The sequence below is a fragment of the Callorhinus ursinus genome, unplaced genomic scaffold, assembly GCF_003265705.2.
Source record: "Callorhinus ursinus isolate GAN/ISIS: 27379988/994484 unplaced genomic scaffold, GSC_fseal_2.0 scaffold8, whole genome shotgun sequence".
Taxonomy (NCBI): domain Eukaryota; kingdom Metazoa; phylum Chordata; class Mammalia; order Carnivora; family Otariidae; genus Callorhinus; species Callorhinus ursinus.
The window spans coordinates 37,182,227-37,191,119 of record NW_027397070.1 but is presented as its reverse complement, the minus strand read 5'-3'; the positions used below and the strand labels follow the sequence as shown (position 1 = coordinate 37,191,119).

The 8,893-nt window shown below is 38.3% G+C and overlaps 1 pseudogene; it reads left to right on the top strand.

Annotated features, from left to right (window-relative positions):
* The first annotated feature begins 437 nt into the window (after positions 1-437).
* Positions 438-911, top strand: LOC112822314 (small ribosomal subunit protein uS8-like; annotated as a pseudogene).
* The last annotated feature ends 7,982 nt before the right edge of the window (positions 912-8,893 follow it).

The following is an 8,893-nucleotide window of genomic DNA, read 5'->3' as shown; positions in this document are numbered from 1 at the left end:
GTGGGAGAGGGAGAAGCAGGCTTCCCGCTGAGCAGGGAGCCCGATGCGGGGCTCGATCCCAGGACCCCGGGATCATGACCTGAGCCGAAGGCAGACGCTTAACGACTGAGCCACCCAGGCGCCCCTGCAAAGATAGAGATTTCAACCCCTATCTCTCAGTAACAAATAAAACAAGCAGACAAAAAATTAGTATATAGACGATATGTACAACATGATTGATCAGCTTGAGCTATTCAGCCTGTGTAGACACCATCCTCTGACTACTGCAGAATATATATTTTTCTCAAGGATACACAGAACACTTACCATAACAGACTATATGCAGGGCCATAAAGCAAGTCTTCATAAATAATAAAGGATTGATTTCATCATCCCAAATATTTTCTCTAGCCACAATGAAATTAAACTGAAAATCAAGAACAGAAAGATAATTAAAAAAAAATAGGGGCGCTCTCTCCGCCATCTTTCCATGCGGCCATAATGGTGCGCATGAATGTCCTGGCAGATGCTCTCAAGAGCATTAACAATGCTGAGAAGAGAGGCAAATGCCAGGTTCTTATTAGGCCGTGCTCCAAAGTCATCGTCCGGTTTCTCACTGTGATGATGAAGCATGGTTACATTGGCGAATTTGAAATCATTGATGATCACAGAGCGGGGAAGATTGTTGTGAACCTCACGGGCAGGTTAAACAAGTGTGGAGTGATCAGCCCCAGATTCGATGTACAACTGAAAGATCTAGAAAAATGGCAGAATAATCTGCTCCCATCCCGCCAGTTTGGTTTCATTGTACTGACAACCTCAGTGGCATCATGGACCATGAAGAAGCAAGACGAAAACACACAGGAGGGAAAATCCTGGGATTCTTTTTCTAGGGATGTAATACATACTTGCAAATAAAATGCCTCAATGGACTCTGGTGCTTCACTCGGTCGTTTTGAACTTTACAGCAGAGTTAGCAGGAGCATCTGCAGCAGTGTACAGCCTTTGTGTTAATTGGGGAGTGCTGTTTCCCTGAAGTGAACAAGGAAGTCTTGACTTGTGCTAACCCCACCATCCATGCTCATGGCTCACCAGAGGAGGTTGTATCTAGCCCTGGATGGCTGAATCTGGGTTGGGGTCCAGGTGGTGATGCTTTCTCTTCTGAAGTCTTATATTAACCCTGGAAGGAGTGGTGCCTTTCCTGTTTTTAGCTTGACAATACACATTTCATGCACAGTTGTTTACTGTGCTAACGATACAACCTGGCTACAGTTAACTGTGTAAGTGCTCATAAGGAAGCAGGCAGGAAGCAGACAGCTAGAGCCCACAGATCACTAAGATGCATCTCAAAGTAAATTTGGATGGCATGTTAATAACAACATTTTAGCAGTATGTGTTTGTAAGATGTCATTTAGGAAAATGAAACCTCGTTTAAAAACTAGTTTTACTGTAAACCTGTCACAAATGTATTCCTGCACTAGAGAAGAATTCGTTTGCTGGGCCACTTCACCTAGGGGAATGCTTGTAAAGACCTCCACCACCAGCAGGTGGGGCGGCTTCTGTGAATTACACCAGGGCTCCACTGCCCCTTTGTAAGCAGTGCTGTCCAGTAATGGAACAAGAACCACTTTTAGTGGCAATGTAAAACTATTAAACAGTTTGGATTGGTTTTTTAATAAAAAAAAAAAATAGGGGCGCCTGGGTGGCTCAGTCATTAAGTGTCTGCCTTAGGCTCAGGTCATGATCCCAGGGTCCTAGGATGGAGCCCCATATGGGGCTCCCTGCTCAGCGGGAAGCCTGCTTCTCTCTCTCCCACTCCCCCTGCTTGAGTTCCCTCTCTTGTTGTCTCTCTCTCTGTCAAGTGAATGAATAAAATCTTAAAAAAAAAAAAATTGGGGGCGGGGAGCTCCTGGGTGACTCAGTTAAACATCTGCCTTTGGCTCAGGTCATGATCCCAGGGTCCTGGGATGGAGCCCCATGTTGGGCTCTCTGCTCAGTGGGGAGCATGCTTCTCCCTCTCACTCTCTCTCTGTGCTTTCCCCCTCTCTCTGTCTCTCTCAAATAAATAAATGAAATCTTTAAAAAAAATTTTTAAGTAAACTCTACGCCCAATGTGGGGCTTGAATTTATGACCCTGAGACCAAGAGTTGCATGCTGTACTGATGGAGCCAGCCAGGTGTCCCAGGACAATAAGTTTTAAATCCCCAAATTTTTGGAAATTGAGGACAGTATATCCAAAAATCTCACAGATGACAGAAGAAAACAGTAGAAATTTTTTTTAGTATTTTGAATTAAATATAATAAAAATATAACAAAATTTGTGAGATACAACTAAAATAGTGCTTAGAAAATTTAGCACTTGGAGCACCTGAGTGGCTCAGTTGGCTAAGCATCCAACTCTTGATCTCAGCTTAGGTTTCGATCTCAGTTCAAGTCTTGATCTCAGGGTCATGAGTTCAAGCCCTGCATTGGGCTCCATGCTGGGTGTGGAGCCTACTTAAAAAAAAAAGAAAAGGGGCGCCTGGGTGGCTTAGTCGTTAAGCATCTGCCTTCGGCTCAGGTCATGATCCCAGGGTCCTGGGATCCAGTCCCACATCGGGCTCCTTGCTCAGTGAGGAGTCTGCTTCTCCCTCTCCTTCTACTGCTCCCCCTGCTTGTGCTCTCTCTCTCTCTCTCTGACAAATAAATAAATAAAAATCTTTAAAAGAAAAAAGGGGTGCCTGGGTGGCTCAGTTGGTTAAGCGACTGCCTTCGGCTCAGGTCATGATCCTGGAGTCCTGCGACTGAGTCCCGCATCGGGCTCCCTGCTCAGTCTGCTTCTGCCTCTGACCCTCCCCCCTCTCATGTGCTCTCTCTCTCTCTCTCAAATAAATAAATAAAATCTTAAATTTAAAAAAAGTAGCATTTATGGAGAGAGTGGCTTTTCCAGGGCTTCATTTCCTTCTCAAAACAGTTTGAGCCGCGTGGTACCAGTTAACATAAAGCAAGAACAGCCATTGTTCTCTGCCCCCCTTTCTTTCTCTTGCTTGTTTTGGAAAGCACTGATAGCCTTTTGACTCTCTGTGTAGCATATGTGACAGATCCTACTGTGCTTCCATCTGTTCTATTTCAATATAACTGTAGGGATAGAGAAATATTCGAGGGCTCAAAAAACAATATGCTGGTAGGTTCCATTTCATTTGTAAATACAATGGGGAAAGGAAAACAAAGAAAAACTCTGCCTTATCTTTTAACTCCATGAATAAAGAAATGTTTAGTGTTATAATTTTACAATTGAAACAGGATTATACTGTGTGTTTTGAGGACTTGGCTCACAGAAGGGGCTGGGATGTGGAAGCAGGAAAGAAAATTGGAAAGGTGTTCCAACTCCCAACCTCAGAAGAAAGCTGGTCCTGGGTTGGAAACAGGACTCAGGTCATGAAGAGTTAAAGGACAAGTTGAAGGGAACTCTTCCCCCAGAATGAACAAACTAACAGAAAATGTTAAAGTTACTTTCTATACTGGAAACTGTCATTCCTCAGCTGGCTTTGGATGTTTCCAGATCTAAATTCTGTACAACAAATTCCTTCCTGATCTCTCTTTAAAGAAAATTATCTTGAAATAAGATCAGGCTGGGTCATCTGGTGGGATCTTCTTTTGTTAGAGAAAAAGAAAGAAAAATGCCATTCCAAGGTTAAAAAATTTAACTTTCATTTTACAACATGTTATGTTATAAAAGCAGGAGACCATGTTTATTTTTCAAGCGCAATACCGACATCTAGTGGACAAAATGCTTCAGTAATTTACCAAGTAGATAAATAAACATTTGCTATTTCTGTCACAAAGAAAAAAATATGCTTCCAAGAATTTGTCCCTCAGTACATGTCTTCTTAATATGTATAAATACATGTCAGTGGCCACTGATAGAGGAAGTTTCCCACACTTACTCTAAAATGTCTCTCTGTGATTTGTGTGAGTAGGGCCTTGGGCCCCATAGATATTAGGTAATACTCCTCATCCACAAAACTTGTCTTAGCATGAGAACAAGATCTGTTCCTAGCCACCTTTCTTCCCTCCATCAGAACTCTGAGGAGGTGTTCTGACGATAGCCACACTTAAGGGGAGGCTGTGATCATACCCCTTAAAGGTACTAGGAGATAATAGTGAAATGATCTCTCTTAGAGACCAGGGTTGGAGTCCAGCATGGGAGAAGATTATTAAAGTCAGATTTCTAGGTAAGATGTGTGCTTGCAGAAGAGGAGCTTCTTCATCTTATATTTTAATATACTAAGCTAGATCACATATAACTAAGTAGCCAACTAAATAAAGCCATTGATAAACTCTAAATTTCAGGTTTAATCTGGCTAAGAAGTCTTAAGAGAACTGCCCTGCCCTTGGCTAGAAGACATGATTGGTTCTAACGTGTAAGAGGAGACCTGAGCCTGATGACTAAAGAAAGCTCCCACTTGTTCAGTGTCTACAGAAGCAAGGCATGATGCTAAGATTTTATATACATTAACTCATATCGTGTCTCCTACACACAATCCTGGTGTAGGCATTGTTAAATCTATCTTTATAGATAAGAAAAATGAGGCTCCAAACAAGTTACATAACTTAAGTAGCAGAGTCAGAGAGCAAATCTCAGTGATTTCAGTTCTAAAGTCCATTATCTCTTCAGGATATATATTGCCTCCTGCCATAAAACTGGAAGGAAAAGAAAATGGAAGCCATTCTTCTTCATTAGTGTCTAGGACACTGATAAAGTACTTTTACTATTATCCTAAAACGGAAAAATAACACATTTCCTCCCCTGTTTTGTACTATCAAATTTGATATACTGTATATTTTTACAACTTCAAGAGGAGAAACTTGCAATGATGCTGCTTCATTAGATCTTTAAAAATATCATAACATTTGATTTATATTAGCAGAGAGGTGAGAGCATGGTTACTAAAACCAAATGCTTAAATATGGACCCTGGCTCACCTATTTATCTGCTGCACAAACTTGAACAAGATACTTAACTCCTCTGGGCATCAGTTTCCTCATTTGCAAATGAGATTATAGTATCGATTTCTGTCTATGAAATAAGAGGCTGTTGTGAGGATTGAGTAGAGGGCTTAGAGCGGTGACTGGCACCGAACAAAGGCTCAGTATCATCCTTATTGTTGGAATGGTTTCTATTAATATGTTAAAAAGTGACAAGTTATTGAATTTCTTTATTTTTAAACACTTTATTGAGGTGTAATTCACATAACATAAAATTCACCCATTTTAACAGTACAGTCAATGATTTTTAGTAAATGTACTGACCAGTGCAACAAACACAATTCAGTTCTAGGATATTTCCATCGCCCTTGTGTCCATTTATAGTGAATCCCCACTGCCATCCTCAGCCCTAAACAATCACAGATCTGCTTATTGTCTCTATAAATGTGCCTTTTCTAACCATTTCATGTAAATGGAATCATACAATATATAGTCTCTCTGTCGTATATATTAGTAGCTAGTTCCTTTTAATTGCTGAATAGTATTCCATTGTATGGATATGAACATTGTATTTACCCATTCACCAGCTGATCAACATTTGATTTGTTTCCACTTGTTGGCTATTCCGAATGAGGCCACTATGAACATTCACATGCTAGTCTTTGTGCAGACAGATGCCTTCTGTTCTCTTTGGCAATCACTAGGAGTAGAATTATTGGATCATACAGGAAATCTGTTTAACTTTTTAAGTAACTGCCAAACTGTCTTCCAAAGGGGCTGCACCAGCTTACATTCCACCAGCAGTGTATGGATTCCCCTTTCCCCACATCCTCACTAACACTTGGTACGGGTTGTCTTTTTCATAGCCACTCTAGTTAGCATGTAGTAGAATCTCGTTGTGGTTTTAATTTACATTTCCCTAATGGTTCATGATGTTGAACACCTTTTCGTGAGTGTATAGTCATTTATATATATCCTTTAGTGAAATATCTACTCTTCTATTCATTTTTTAGTTGAGTTGTTTGGCCTCTTTTTAATGATTGCTAGAGTCAATATGGGATGTTTTTCCATTTATTTAGATCTTTAATTTTTCTCTGCAACGTTCTGTAGTTTTTAATGTACAAGACTTGCATTTCTTTTGTTAATTTTTCCTAAATATTTTTATTCTTTTTGGAGTCCTAGTATATGGCATCATTCACTTTGAGATGTTCATTGTTAATATGTAGAAATATATTTGATTTTTGTACATTGACCTTACATCCTGTAAGTATAATAGATTCATTATTAGTTCTAATAATCCTTTTTGTGGATTTGTTAAGGTTTTCTATGTATAAGGTTATATCATTTACAAATAAAGACAGTTTATTTCTTCACTTCCAATCCGACTGACATTTATTTATTTATTTATTTATTTATTTATTCATTCATTTATTCATTCATTTTGTTGCCTGACTGCAGTGACTAGAAGCTCCAGTTAAATTTTGAATGGAAGTGGTGAGAAAAGATGTCCTTGTCTTACTGGGGAACATAATCAACCTTTCACCATTAGGTATGTTAGATGTAGGTTTTTTTGTAGACGCTTGTTATCAGATCAAGGAAGTTCCTTCCCTTTATTTTAGTTAGTTGAGAGTTTGTTTTTGTTTTTGTTGGTTTTTAAAAATTCATAGTGGATTCTGGATTTTGCCAAATGCCTTTGCTATGTTTATTGAAATAATCACAATTTCCCCCTTTATTCTATTAGTACGATGTGTTACATTGATTGGCTTTTGGATGTTAAACCAACCTTACTTTCCTGGGATAAACTCAGTTGGCCATGGTGCTAGATTTGGTTTGCTAATATTTGGTTTTGAATTTTTTGTCTACCTTCATGACAGATATTGGTCTGTACTTTACTTGTTATGTCTTTATCTGACTCTGGTATCAAGGTTATGCCAGACTCAGAATGAAAGGGAAATATCCCACCCCCTTCCGTTTTTTGGAAGAGTTTGTGAAGGATTGGTAGTAATTCTTCTTTAAATGTTTGATAGAGGGGCACCTAGCTAGCTCAGTCAGAAGAGCCTGTGACTCTTGATCTCAGGGTCATGACTTCAAGTCCCACATCAGGTGGAGACTACTTAAAAAAAAAACAACTTAAAAAAACATGTTTGATAGAATTTACCAGTGAAAGCATTTGGACAGGTTTTTCTTTGTGGGAAGTTGTGTTTTTTTGTTTTTGTTTCTATTTTTTGTTTTTGTTTTTATTAATTCAATTTCTTTACCCGTTACAGATCTATTCAGATTCTGTCACTTCTTTTAAAAAAAATTTTTTATTAAAAACAAATAAATAAATATTTTATTTTTTATTATTTATTTGAGGCAGGGGGGCATGTGCACAAGCAGGGGGGAGGGACAGATATAGAGGGAGAAGCAGACTCCCTGCTGAGCAGGGAGCTGGACTCAGGACCCTGAGATTACCACCTGAGCTGAAGGCAGACGCTTAACAAACTGAGCCACCCAGGCACCCCTTTCTGTCTCTTCTTGAGTCAGTTTTGGTAGTTGTGTCTTTCTAGGAATTTGTACATTTCACCTATGTTATCTAATTTGTTGCCATAATGCTTTCCATCATATTTGTGTATGATCCTTTTATCCCTGTAGTGTGAGTGGTTATGTTCCATCTTTCATTACTGGTTTTAGTAATCTGTATCATCTCTATTTTTTCTTGGTCAGTCTAGCTAAAAGTTTGTAAATTTTATTGATTTTCTCAAAGAATCAAATTTTGGTTTTATTGACTGTCTCTTTATTGTTGTTGTTCGTTTTCTTTCTCATTTATTTCTTCTCTAGTCTTTACTATTTCCTTCCTTCTGCTTGGTTTGAGTTTGATTTACTCTTTTTTTTTTTTAGTTTGATTAACTCTTATATTTCTAGATTTTTTAAGGAAGAAATTTGGGTTATTGATTTTGATATTGTTCTGGTTTTCTAATAAAGACATAGAAGTGTTTAAATTCTCCTGAGCTTTGGGTGCATCTCATAAATTTTGATGTGTTGTTTGCCTTTTAATTCAGTTCAAAATATATTCTAATGTCTCTCGTGATTTTTTTTTTTTACCTCTGGGTTATTTAGAAACATTTAATTTTCAAATATTGTTGGATTTTCCAAATGTCCTTCCATTATTGATTTCAAATTTAATTTTGTTGGGCTCAGAGAACATACTTTGTATGATTTCAATCCTTACAAATATACTGAGACTTATTTTATAGCCTTGTATATGGTAGCTTAAAGAATGCTCCCCATATGCTTAAAAAGACTATATTTTACTTCAGTTTGGTGGAAATCTTTAGGTTTCACATAGGTCAATTTGGTTAACAGTGTTTAAGACTTCTATAACTTCTGATTTTCTGTATAGTTATTATTTTAGTTTTTGAGAGTAGTACATTAGAATCTCCAGTTATTATTGTTGAATTACATTTCTCCCCTCAATTCTCTCAGTTTTTGCTTCATATATTTGAAGGTCTATTCTTAGATGTATATATGTTTTTAATTGTTTATCTTCCTGATGGACTGATCATGTTATCATTATAATGTCCCTTTTCTCCTATAGTAACAATTTGGTCTTTTTTTTTTAAAGATTTTATTTATTTATTTGACAGAGAGAGACATAGTGAGAGAGGGAACACAGCAGGGGGAGTGGGAGAGGGAGAAGCAGGCTTCCCCACGGAGCAGGGAGCCCAAAGTGGGGCTCGATCCCAGGACCCTGGGATCATGACCTGAGCCGAAGGCAGACACTTAACAACTGAGCCACCCAGGCACCCCACAATTTGTTTGGTCTTAAAGTCTATTTCATCTGATATTATAACTACTCTCTCTTACGGTTACTTTTTGTATCATTTTACTTTCAACCTATTTGTATCTATGAAAGTGTGTCTCTTATAGACAGAATATAGTTGGATCCTATTTACTTATATCTCTG